Source organism: Lactuca sativa, chromosome 8 (genome assembly GCF_002870075.4).
Source record: "Lactuca sativa cultivar Salinas chromosome 8, Lsat_Salinas_v11, whole genome shotgun sequence".
NCBI lineage: Eukaryota > Viridiplantae > Streptophyta > Magnoliopsida > Asterales > Asteraceae > Lactuca > Lactuca sativa.
Window position 1 is genome coordinate 140,088,501 of NC_056630.2, and position 9,650 is coordinate 140,098,150.

The following is a 9,650-nucleotide window of genomic DNA, read 5'->3' on the forward strand; positions in this document are numbered from 1 at the left end:
TATAATTGTTAATTTTGACCACCTAATTTTTTAAAAGTGTAAAATACACCCTATACTATATATATAACATTAAAAGTCTAACATTATATATATGTATGAGTAAAATTCAGTCTTTCCATTAGTAGGCCTCATTCACGAAGCTGGTGTATAAGGGGTGTTTAAGGAAATTGCCTATAAAATGGCGATTGAATGGGTACCCACTCTTACCCACCGCACTCTTGATTAGTGGAGGGTCGTTAGTCGAACAGGTAGGATAGGACGAAACCTTCCATTATAAGTATAATGAATTATTAAAGTAACTAAATGTTTTCATAAAATTCCCAATCTTAGTTACTTAGGCAAAAGTGAATAGATGCAATTCCATGAAATTACACTTTGTGCCCTTGCAAAGACGTTAGTGGAGCATGTGTGGTTTACGGACACACTAAATGGTTCTAAGCAAAGGTAGCAAAGGGTGCCTCAATTTTTGTCACAGTCCGGTGGAGCGTGTGTGGTTTACCGGCACGTCGAATCGGTGACTGTAACATGTGAGGGCACCATGTAAGTTTGCATGGTTATTCACACCCGCTTTGTGATCCTCGGCATCCCAGTCACAAACAAGAGGGGCATATCGAGATTTAAACATGCCATTGAAAGTTCAATGAATCTCAAAGGATCTAGGAGTTTTCATAGATTTAAAACTTAAATTCTTTTTCGTTTTTCGTGGTGAAAATTAGTGAATCGTCATTCACTTACCTTCAAATATTCTGCAATTAGGGTTACGTCATCCCTCTCCCGAGTTGTAGAATATTGTGTTGGGTCCTAGCGTTAGTATCTCATTTGGGTGATTTGCTAAGGACTCATTCAATCAACTAACTTGAATTCGTTTTCTCCCGTATTGTAGATGTCAAAGTTCTACAAATATGGTTTTCTCAAATCCTGTGGAACAAGCATTCCACATGAAGATGATATTCCACGATTCGATCAAGGAACAAGAGATCATAGTTCACTTCCTCCTCCTCTTCCAATTATTCTACCTAACCCACAAGCTCAAAGACTTGAAAAGTTCAAGATCACTCAAGCCCTTTTGGCAAGTAAACATAAAGAAAGAAAGTTGGTGTGTGCACACGTCCTAGGGATGAAGTCACACATTGAAAGGTTAAGAATGTTGGGATCCATTGTCTGTGAGGAAATGGCTGTTGATTGGGTTCTTCAGTCACTTCCTAACTCATATAGTGAGTTCGTAAGAGAGTACTATATGATGAACCGCGACGTGACCCTTATAGATCTCACCTATATGCTTATTGCTGCTGAATCAGCAATGGTTTGGCGCAATAGAAAAGCAAAGTTGATTGGTGAATCTGTCTTCAAGACCTCTATGGATATAGACAATGGCAACGAAAGACATGCTATGATCGAAAAGTTTGATCATAAGAGAAAGGCAATGTCTGAAGTAGTTCCATGTCCTGTTCCAAGAGAGTCAATCTGCTTTTATTGCCAAGAGAAAGGGCATTGGAGACGAAGCTGCCCTATTTACCTAAGAGATTTAAGAGATGGGAGAGTCGAAACGTATGGCTCTAATATAGGTAAAATCCATTAACTAACTCTTTTAAGCTTCTATTCTAGATTCTTAATACATAATGTGATAAGATTACAATTGATGTTTTGTAAGATCGAAGAAAAGAAAGGAAGCTTAAGGGAAGAAGTGAGCAAAATCTAACCATGAAGGAATGGATTTCGATAGCATTTCTCGAAGATTAGATTCTTGAGCTACTACTTAGAGTTAGAATTAGATTGCTAAGAAATATGTATTAGCATAGTTATTCATTGAATTGCATTGTAAGGACAAAATTTTTCCGCAATAAAATAAATTTTGATTTTATATTATTTATTTATCCTCGCAATGGCGTATATGAAAAATTGATGTTTGAATGTTCCTATTATTAGCAATAATGGATTTGGTTCTTATTATGTTATTTATGGAAAGTCGAGAGTTTACCAAATAGGGAGAGTTTCTCATCGCCCAAGTTTCAATTGGACAGAAACTTGGAATCATGCAACTTGGTTGCACGATGAATGAGAAATTTCATATTTGGAAAATAGACAAATTCATTGACAAAGTGTCAAGTGAAAGACTAGGAGATCGAGCACACAAAGCTGCATGTTGATCAAGTCCATCATAAGAGTAACAAAGATATTCATCATGTTTTACTAAAAGTTTAGTAAATTTGATTATACTTACAAGATTAAGTGTAATTATGAATTGATTGAAAAGGTTTAACTCAATAGCAAAACGAATAAGAAGAATCAAGTAGGCAGAAAGATAAAAGTTTCTCCATTCTAAGAAGAAGGAAGAGTAGCTTTTATGCTTTATGATAGGACTTAATGATTTAGAACCATATCTCAATTGATCCTCTAAGTGAGTCTTAGTACAACTGTATGTATAAGAAGAGGAATCAAGAATTGAAGAAATGGTTAAATCAAGAAGTCAATCATACTTTGTTCCAAAACAAGTCTTAGAGTTGAGATTGTGACATTGAGTGGAAAAGTATTAAGAAGGTTTATAACATTAATCAAATGTGGAAAGTTGTGATGTCTTGGATTAGACAAAGACCAACTAGGACCAATTTATGAAGTGTTTTGATAAAAAAACTACACTAACTCTTGAATATTTGTTTGTCAAGAAATGTTTATTGACAAGAGAATCTTATATGTCAAGGAGTCAGTGGGAGTCTTAATGATCTTGAAAGGTTTCAAGAACAAATCAAATAAACCTTATCGATCATCACTAGCATACGAGTTGAGGTTTACAACCTATCGTGTTGACATCATTTTGTTTCTATGCCAATCCAATCGAGTTAATTGTGCATGAGAGTCCTATGAGTTCTCATTTGAATGCATAAAACGCAAGGACCTTGATCAATGGAAAGTACATTGATAAGAAAAGGTGAGCTGCTTAACTACTTAGAAGACATGGTGGGCAGCTATGCTACCATAAAGGCAAGAAATCGAGATCAAGAAAGTTCGATCTATATGAGTTTGAATTTGTCGTAAACTTTGGGTTTGACAAATTCACATGGATAATAACAAATACACTGTTTAAATCTAAGTGTCATAAGATTTCCTCCTTCATGAAAATGATTGTGAGGAAATTCTTTCACTAAGAAAGATTTTAAGAAGATAGTGATTGTAAAATTGCATTCTCGAATTCGATTATGGTTACAGTATCCCTTTCCATAATTTGAATTGTGAGGTTTGGCAATTGTTTACACACACATATGAACTATCTCAGGAAAAGGTGTATAAGTTCAAGAAGCATTGATAAAAGATTATCAAAGCACTAAGTATTAGAAACATGAACTTAAGAAAATTCAATAAGCATTGTTTTTTCTAAAAGTTAAGCTGTTTCTGAATACATGTCAAAGCTAGTGGAAGCATAAGTGTTATGTTTTATAATAATCATCATGATAGTGGGAGCATAAATGTTATGATTGTATGATTATTAAGGCACGTATTGCAACTGGGCAATATTAATTATAGAAAACAAGAGTTATACCTTGCAAAGTCGTAAGGGCTGTAAAGTTGTTTTGTGATAATTAAGGGAGAGAATATTATGCTTCATTTCAAATCTAAAGGATTAGGTTGAGAAATGTTAATAAATATAGTCAAGGGTATATAGTGTGTTCTTAAAATTTCGATTATGATTACGGCATTCCTCTTCACAATTCGAATTTTGAGAACATAGCAACTAAAACATTATACGTCGTGTCCCATACGCTTCGGGTATAGGATCGATTGAAATGCTCTAATGTTTGACCATTCTAAAATTTTCCAAATGTCTGGCGTATTTAGAGGGAAAAGGGACTAGAATCGATTTTGACTAAAATAATTAAACAACTATCAAAGGACAATCCAAAGTTCGACGAGGATTGGTTGCTTGTGAGTAGTTGGAAGCATGGTATTGAATGGACCATATCGACATTATTATAGAAAAGATTCTATTAAGAATGAGTTGTCATATGGAAATTATGGAAATGTTTCCATATTGGATGGACCATATCGACATCATTACGAATAGATAAGATTCTATTAAGAATGAGTTGTCATATGGAAAATATGGAAGCGTGTCCATATTGGGAATTGAATATTGAAAATCTATGTCTAGATTAGAAACTTTTATGCAAAAGGATGTTCAAAGGAATGTAATTTGAGTGAGAGACATCATATCTAAGGAATTGTCTTGTAACAATGTCCGATAGAGGACTTTGTAATATCATTGGCAATAGTCTTTGTGACTTTGGTGCAGTGACATTACGAAAGGATCATTGCATAGAATGTTAGAATCTAGCATATTTTATAAGTAACAAGAATCTGATATTCTCACACTTATGAAAAAGGATTTGGAGTTGTGAAATGAGAATGATTGGAAATGTGTTCAATTTGATCTATTTCACAAAAGTAAGAACCATAGTTAAACATTGTGTGCATGCTAAGAGGGTGGGACAAGTGTAGTAATTCAAGTAAGAAGTTGATTACCCGAAACGACAAATAATGAGTAATCGATATGGTGATAAATAAAAGGAGTTTTATTTATACTCAAAGGTTTGAGGCCAAATGGGATTAGTATTATTCTTGTGTTTCACATTTGCATGTTTTGACTTCCAGAATAATTAAATTTATTAAGAATAATCGAATTATTCGAACGGGCCACAGTCGTTCATATGTTGGAAGTAGATATGAATGAAGACTGTCGTGAATTGGTGTGTGGATTGTCTAAAAGAGTATTAGACATAAGCAAATGTTTGTTGCAACGTTCATGAGTGCTTATGAATATGATTTGAGCATTGGATTAAACCTATGCTTACTTGGATCACTCCATGAATTGTATCACGAGTGATTGGTGAGACGATAACATCTTATATTCTTGAAACCGAGATGTGTGGGTTGTATCTTGCAAATCGGTTGCACATTGATAATATGTAAACGCACTAGTAACTTGGTGTTATAAAACATATTGGTGTGTGTGATTCGGTGAGTAAGTGCAAGCAAGCATTGTATCGAAGTTTATCCGTTCCTTTTATCCAAGGTAGGATAAAAGCGATATCTTTGGGCCCCTCGATGATTTAGTGATGACAAACGTAAATGCTCGGTCGGGCTAGGGCTAATTTGATTTGTTCAATTAGTCAGTCTTCATAAATCGGGAATCGAGATATAGTACAAAGAGAATGATTTGAAATCATATCTCATATGATATCTAGAATGGAGGAATATATGATCCCTTATCTTAAGGACACGCGTATCTGATAGGATCAGAGTTGACGGCGGCTTTCGAAAGCTACGATTGCAAATCAGGATCTGAAGTCATACGCATAATAGTTATTAGACTTATCCACGTGGGAGACTGTTGGATTCGTGTCTAAGTCCATAACTATTTTGGTATGTACTTGACCCGATGGTGCATGGTCCTTTTGGGTTGCCTTCACCAAAGCAACTTGATAGGATGAATTATGGAGAGAAAGGATTAAATATGATTTATTAATATATTATGGGAATAATATATTAAAGGAGAAATCATATTGTTTAATTAATATTAGTCAATAATTAATTAGTAATTAGTTTTGTGACTAAAAGAGATTAATTAAACTTAAGGGACTGGAATTGTAATTATAAGATAATTGCAATTTGGGCCATGGATTGCCTTGTAGTAAGGGGTGGACGAATTCTATGGGGAAGCCCATAAGGAAATCGTCCAAGGCCTTAATTAAATGAGTCCATGGGTTGCTTAAGGCTTAAGCATCCAAATTAGGGTTTCCTTCTTAGATAACCCTAATACCCTCACTATATATAGAACCCTTAAGGGTCAAAAACGTGGGGAACTTCTCTTCTAGGGTTAGAACACGTTTTCGGCAGCCTCTATCCTCTCTCCTCTTCGTCCTCTTGCTTATGGTGTTTGTGAACCATTAGAGAAGTGACAATTGTGACTCTAAGCTTTCTAAAGTCAATACAAGGATATTTGGCATTGTTATTGCTACATAACAATCAAGGTAACGTCTTAAACCTATTTTCATGTTAATATGATTACTTGAATGCTAGAATTAGGGTTTATAGTCTTGGATAACTTGCATGTACAATAGAGAAACCTAGATCCAAGCATTAGGGTTTGTATGAGCACATAGGATGTTCTTAGGACCAAAACCCATCAATTACGACATCCCTCTTCATAGTCGAATTACGAAAACATGGAAAATAAAAATATTGTAGCAAAAGACTGGTCTAAAATCATGTCTTTATGTGAGACATCATGAATCGTGTCCCATATGCTTCGGGTATAGGATCGATTGCACGTGCACTAATATTTATCCTTTCTAAATTTTCCAAATGCCTGGGGGCATTAAGAAGGGAAAAGGTCTAGAATTGGATATGACTAAAATGATTAAGCAATTGTCGAGGACAATCTAAGGTTCACCAAAGATTGGTTGCTCAGGGAAAGTTGGAAGTATAGTGTTAAATTTTGAAGGAACATATTGACATATTCTAAAAAGAGGCAACTCTTCTTCAGAAGTGATAGTCAAAATGGGAATATGGAGACGTCTCCATAGGTGGATGTTATTCAATCTGTGTAAGATTAGAAAAAGCTTAATGCAAGAAGGATGTTCAAAGCAATGTACTTTGAATATGAAACTTTGTTTCCATGGAGTTGATCTCCATTGGAATACTTTGTAATGGCTGTTGACAAGTCTTTGTGACTTTGTGCATTATGATTACAAGAGGATCAGTGCATATAAGTTTAAAATCTAACATATTTCACTAAATGGCAGGAGTTTGGAATTCTTGCATTTGTGGTAAGGATTTGGGATTGTGAAATGAGAATCAATGGAATTATGTTCAATCGATCTATTCCACATAATGTGTATACTTGGTATATGGCATGACTATTGTTTGGCTAAACATAGTGTGCATGCTTAGTGCATGGCATGACTATTGTTTTAATTCAAGTATTAAGTTGATTAATTGAAACATTATACAATGAATAATGTGTAATCAATATGGTGATAAATATAAGGTGTTATATTCATATTCATAAGTTCTGAGACCATATTGGATTCGATTAATCTTGTGTTTCACTTTGCATGTTTTGACTTCTAGAATAACTAGATCATTCTTCCTGAATGATTAAGTTTTTCAAACCATCCACAGTCGATAATACGTTGGAAGTAGGTATTAAGGCAAGATTGTCATGAATTGGGTTTGTAGATGTCTAAGGTGTTGGACATAGCAAGAGTTGCTACAACATTCATGAGTGCTCCTGGAATGAGATTCGAGTGTTAGATTAAACCCACGTTCATTTGAATCACTTCATGGATTCTATCACAAGTGATCATGAGACGATAATATCTTATATTCTTCAAACCTAGATATATGCGTTGTTCACTATGAGTTGGTTATACATTGATTGTACGAAAACGCATTGGTAACTCGATGTTATAAAACGTGCTTTGTGTATGATTCAAAAAGTATTAGAACAAGCATATGAGTCAAAGTTTATCCATTCCTTTTACCCTTGTAGGGATAAAAGCAATATATGTGGGCCCATCGATGATTTAGTGATGACACCCCGAAGTGCTTGGCCAAGCCTGGACTGATTTGATTTGTTCAATTAGTCAGTCATCATAAATCGGAAATCGGGAAACAACAAATGGACAGAGAGAATGATTACAATCCATGTCTCAGTCCATATGATATCTAGAATGGAGGAATATATGTTCCCTTATCTAATGGACAAGTCATTTGACTAGGTTAGAGATCGGCAACGGCTTTAAGAGCTATGGTTGCTAGTCGGGATCTTGGAGTCATATACAATAATAGTTTTAGACTTATCCAATTGGGAGACTGTTGGATTAGATATCTAAGCCCATAACAATTATTGGTATGTATTCAAACCAAGAGTAGCGTGGTCCATTTGGTTTGCACTTTACCGGAACAATTTATATGGATAGTCTTTTGAGAATAGTATGTTTATGATTTTATATTAATATATTAAAAGTTATAATATATTAATATGGAATCATATTATTTAATTAGTATTGGTCAAGAATTAATTTAGTGATCAAAAGGAATTAATTAAATATGCACTCTTATATATAGCATGGGCCAGGTTCATTTAGGTTGGGCTAAGCTTGCATGGATAGTCCATGGAGTTTTTAACCCATGGATCCTATGAAAATGAAAGGTCATGAGTATTAGGGTTTACATGAATGTAACCCTAATCCTCCATACTATATAAAGAGGTCTTTGGCACATGAAATGGCACTAGTGTGTGAGGATACAAGAGTGGGCCGATTTCTAGTGTGCATTCTATTCTCTCAAGTTTTCCATGGTGTTTTTGGTGATTTGTGATTCCACTTGAGGCTTCCACAGTACTGGGGCTAAGCTCTTAAAGTTCAAGACTTCAAGCTCCATCAAAAGGTTTGTCATCTAACTAGGCTTTTGTAGTATAGTTGCTTCATATTATGCTAGGTAGGATTAAAATCTTGGAATATCAAATATTTGCATGTATAATAGAGAAAACATTGATTTAAGGTTTATAGGGTTGCATGTACACCATAGGAGTGTTAGAATGCTCAAAACCCTTTAGCACTTTGGGCATTTCGAACGACTTTTAAAACACCTATTGTTACTACAACATATAGGTTGGTTTATGGAAAGAATTGCCACTTGTCGGTTGAAATTGATCATAAAGCATTTTGCGCTTTGAAGATATGTAATTTTGAACTAACCAAACTTCGTGCCAACCGATTGATGCAAATGAATTTTGTTGAAGAACTTAGAAATGAAGCATACACTAGCTCCTTAATATATAAAGACAAGACTCAGAAATAGCATGACATAAGATTAAAAGGCCATAAGGATTTCCATGAAGGAAAAAAGGTGCTACCCTTCAATTCAAGGTTAAAGCTTTTCCTGGGCAAATTACAAACTAGGTGGGATGGGTCGTTTGTTGTTAAACAAGTTTTCCCACATGGAGCTATTGAGCTTATATCGAGAGACAGAACCCCTTTCAAAGTTACGGGCATATAGTGAAACATTATGAGGAAGGAATGCCAATTGAAGAAAAAGAATGGGAAATCGTCAAATTCACACGAGCTGAAACAACTTGAAGCGGGAAGGAGTCCGACTTATGACTCCCCAAAAAGAAGCGCTTACAGGAGGCAACCTATGATTTTGAGTTTGCATTTTTCTTTCCTTTTCTTTTAGTTCATTTCGTTTTTATTTATTTCTACTTAATGCTTAATACTCTCACTCTTCTAAATTTCTATATAATTCAACGTGGGGAATGGAATAAAACGAATGTGGGGTGGATGATTTTTATAAGATTTCGACCAATTTGGAAGATTTTCTAAAAAACATCACCACGAGGTGGTGAATTTACAGAACCCGATAAACATTTTCTCTAGCCGAAACCACGACGTGGTGTCGGTTTAACTACATTCATATTAGGGTTTTTAAACCCCAGTCAAAACATATGTTCACTTTTACTCCACCTCTCTCTCTCGACGTGTTCCCTTTCCCCACGAAGGGCATCCCTTTCTTTTACTCGATTTCTTGCATTTTTCCACTAAAAGTTATGATTTTTGTGTGATTTCCTTACTCTTAATCACTTCTTATGCTAG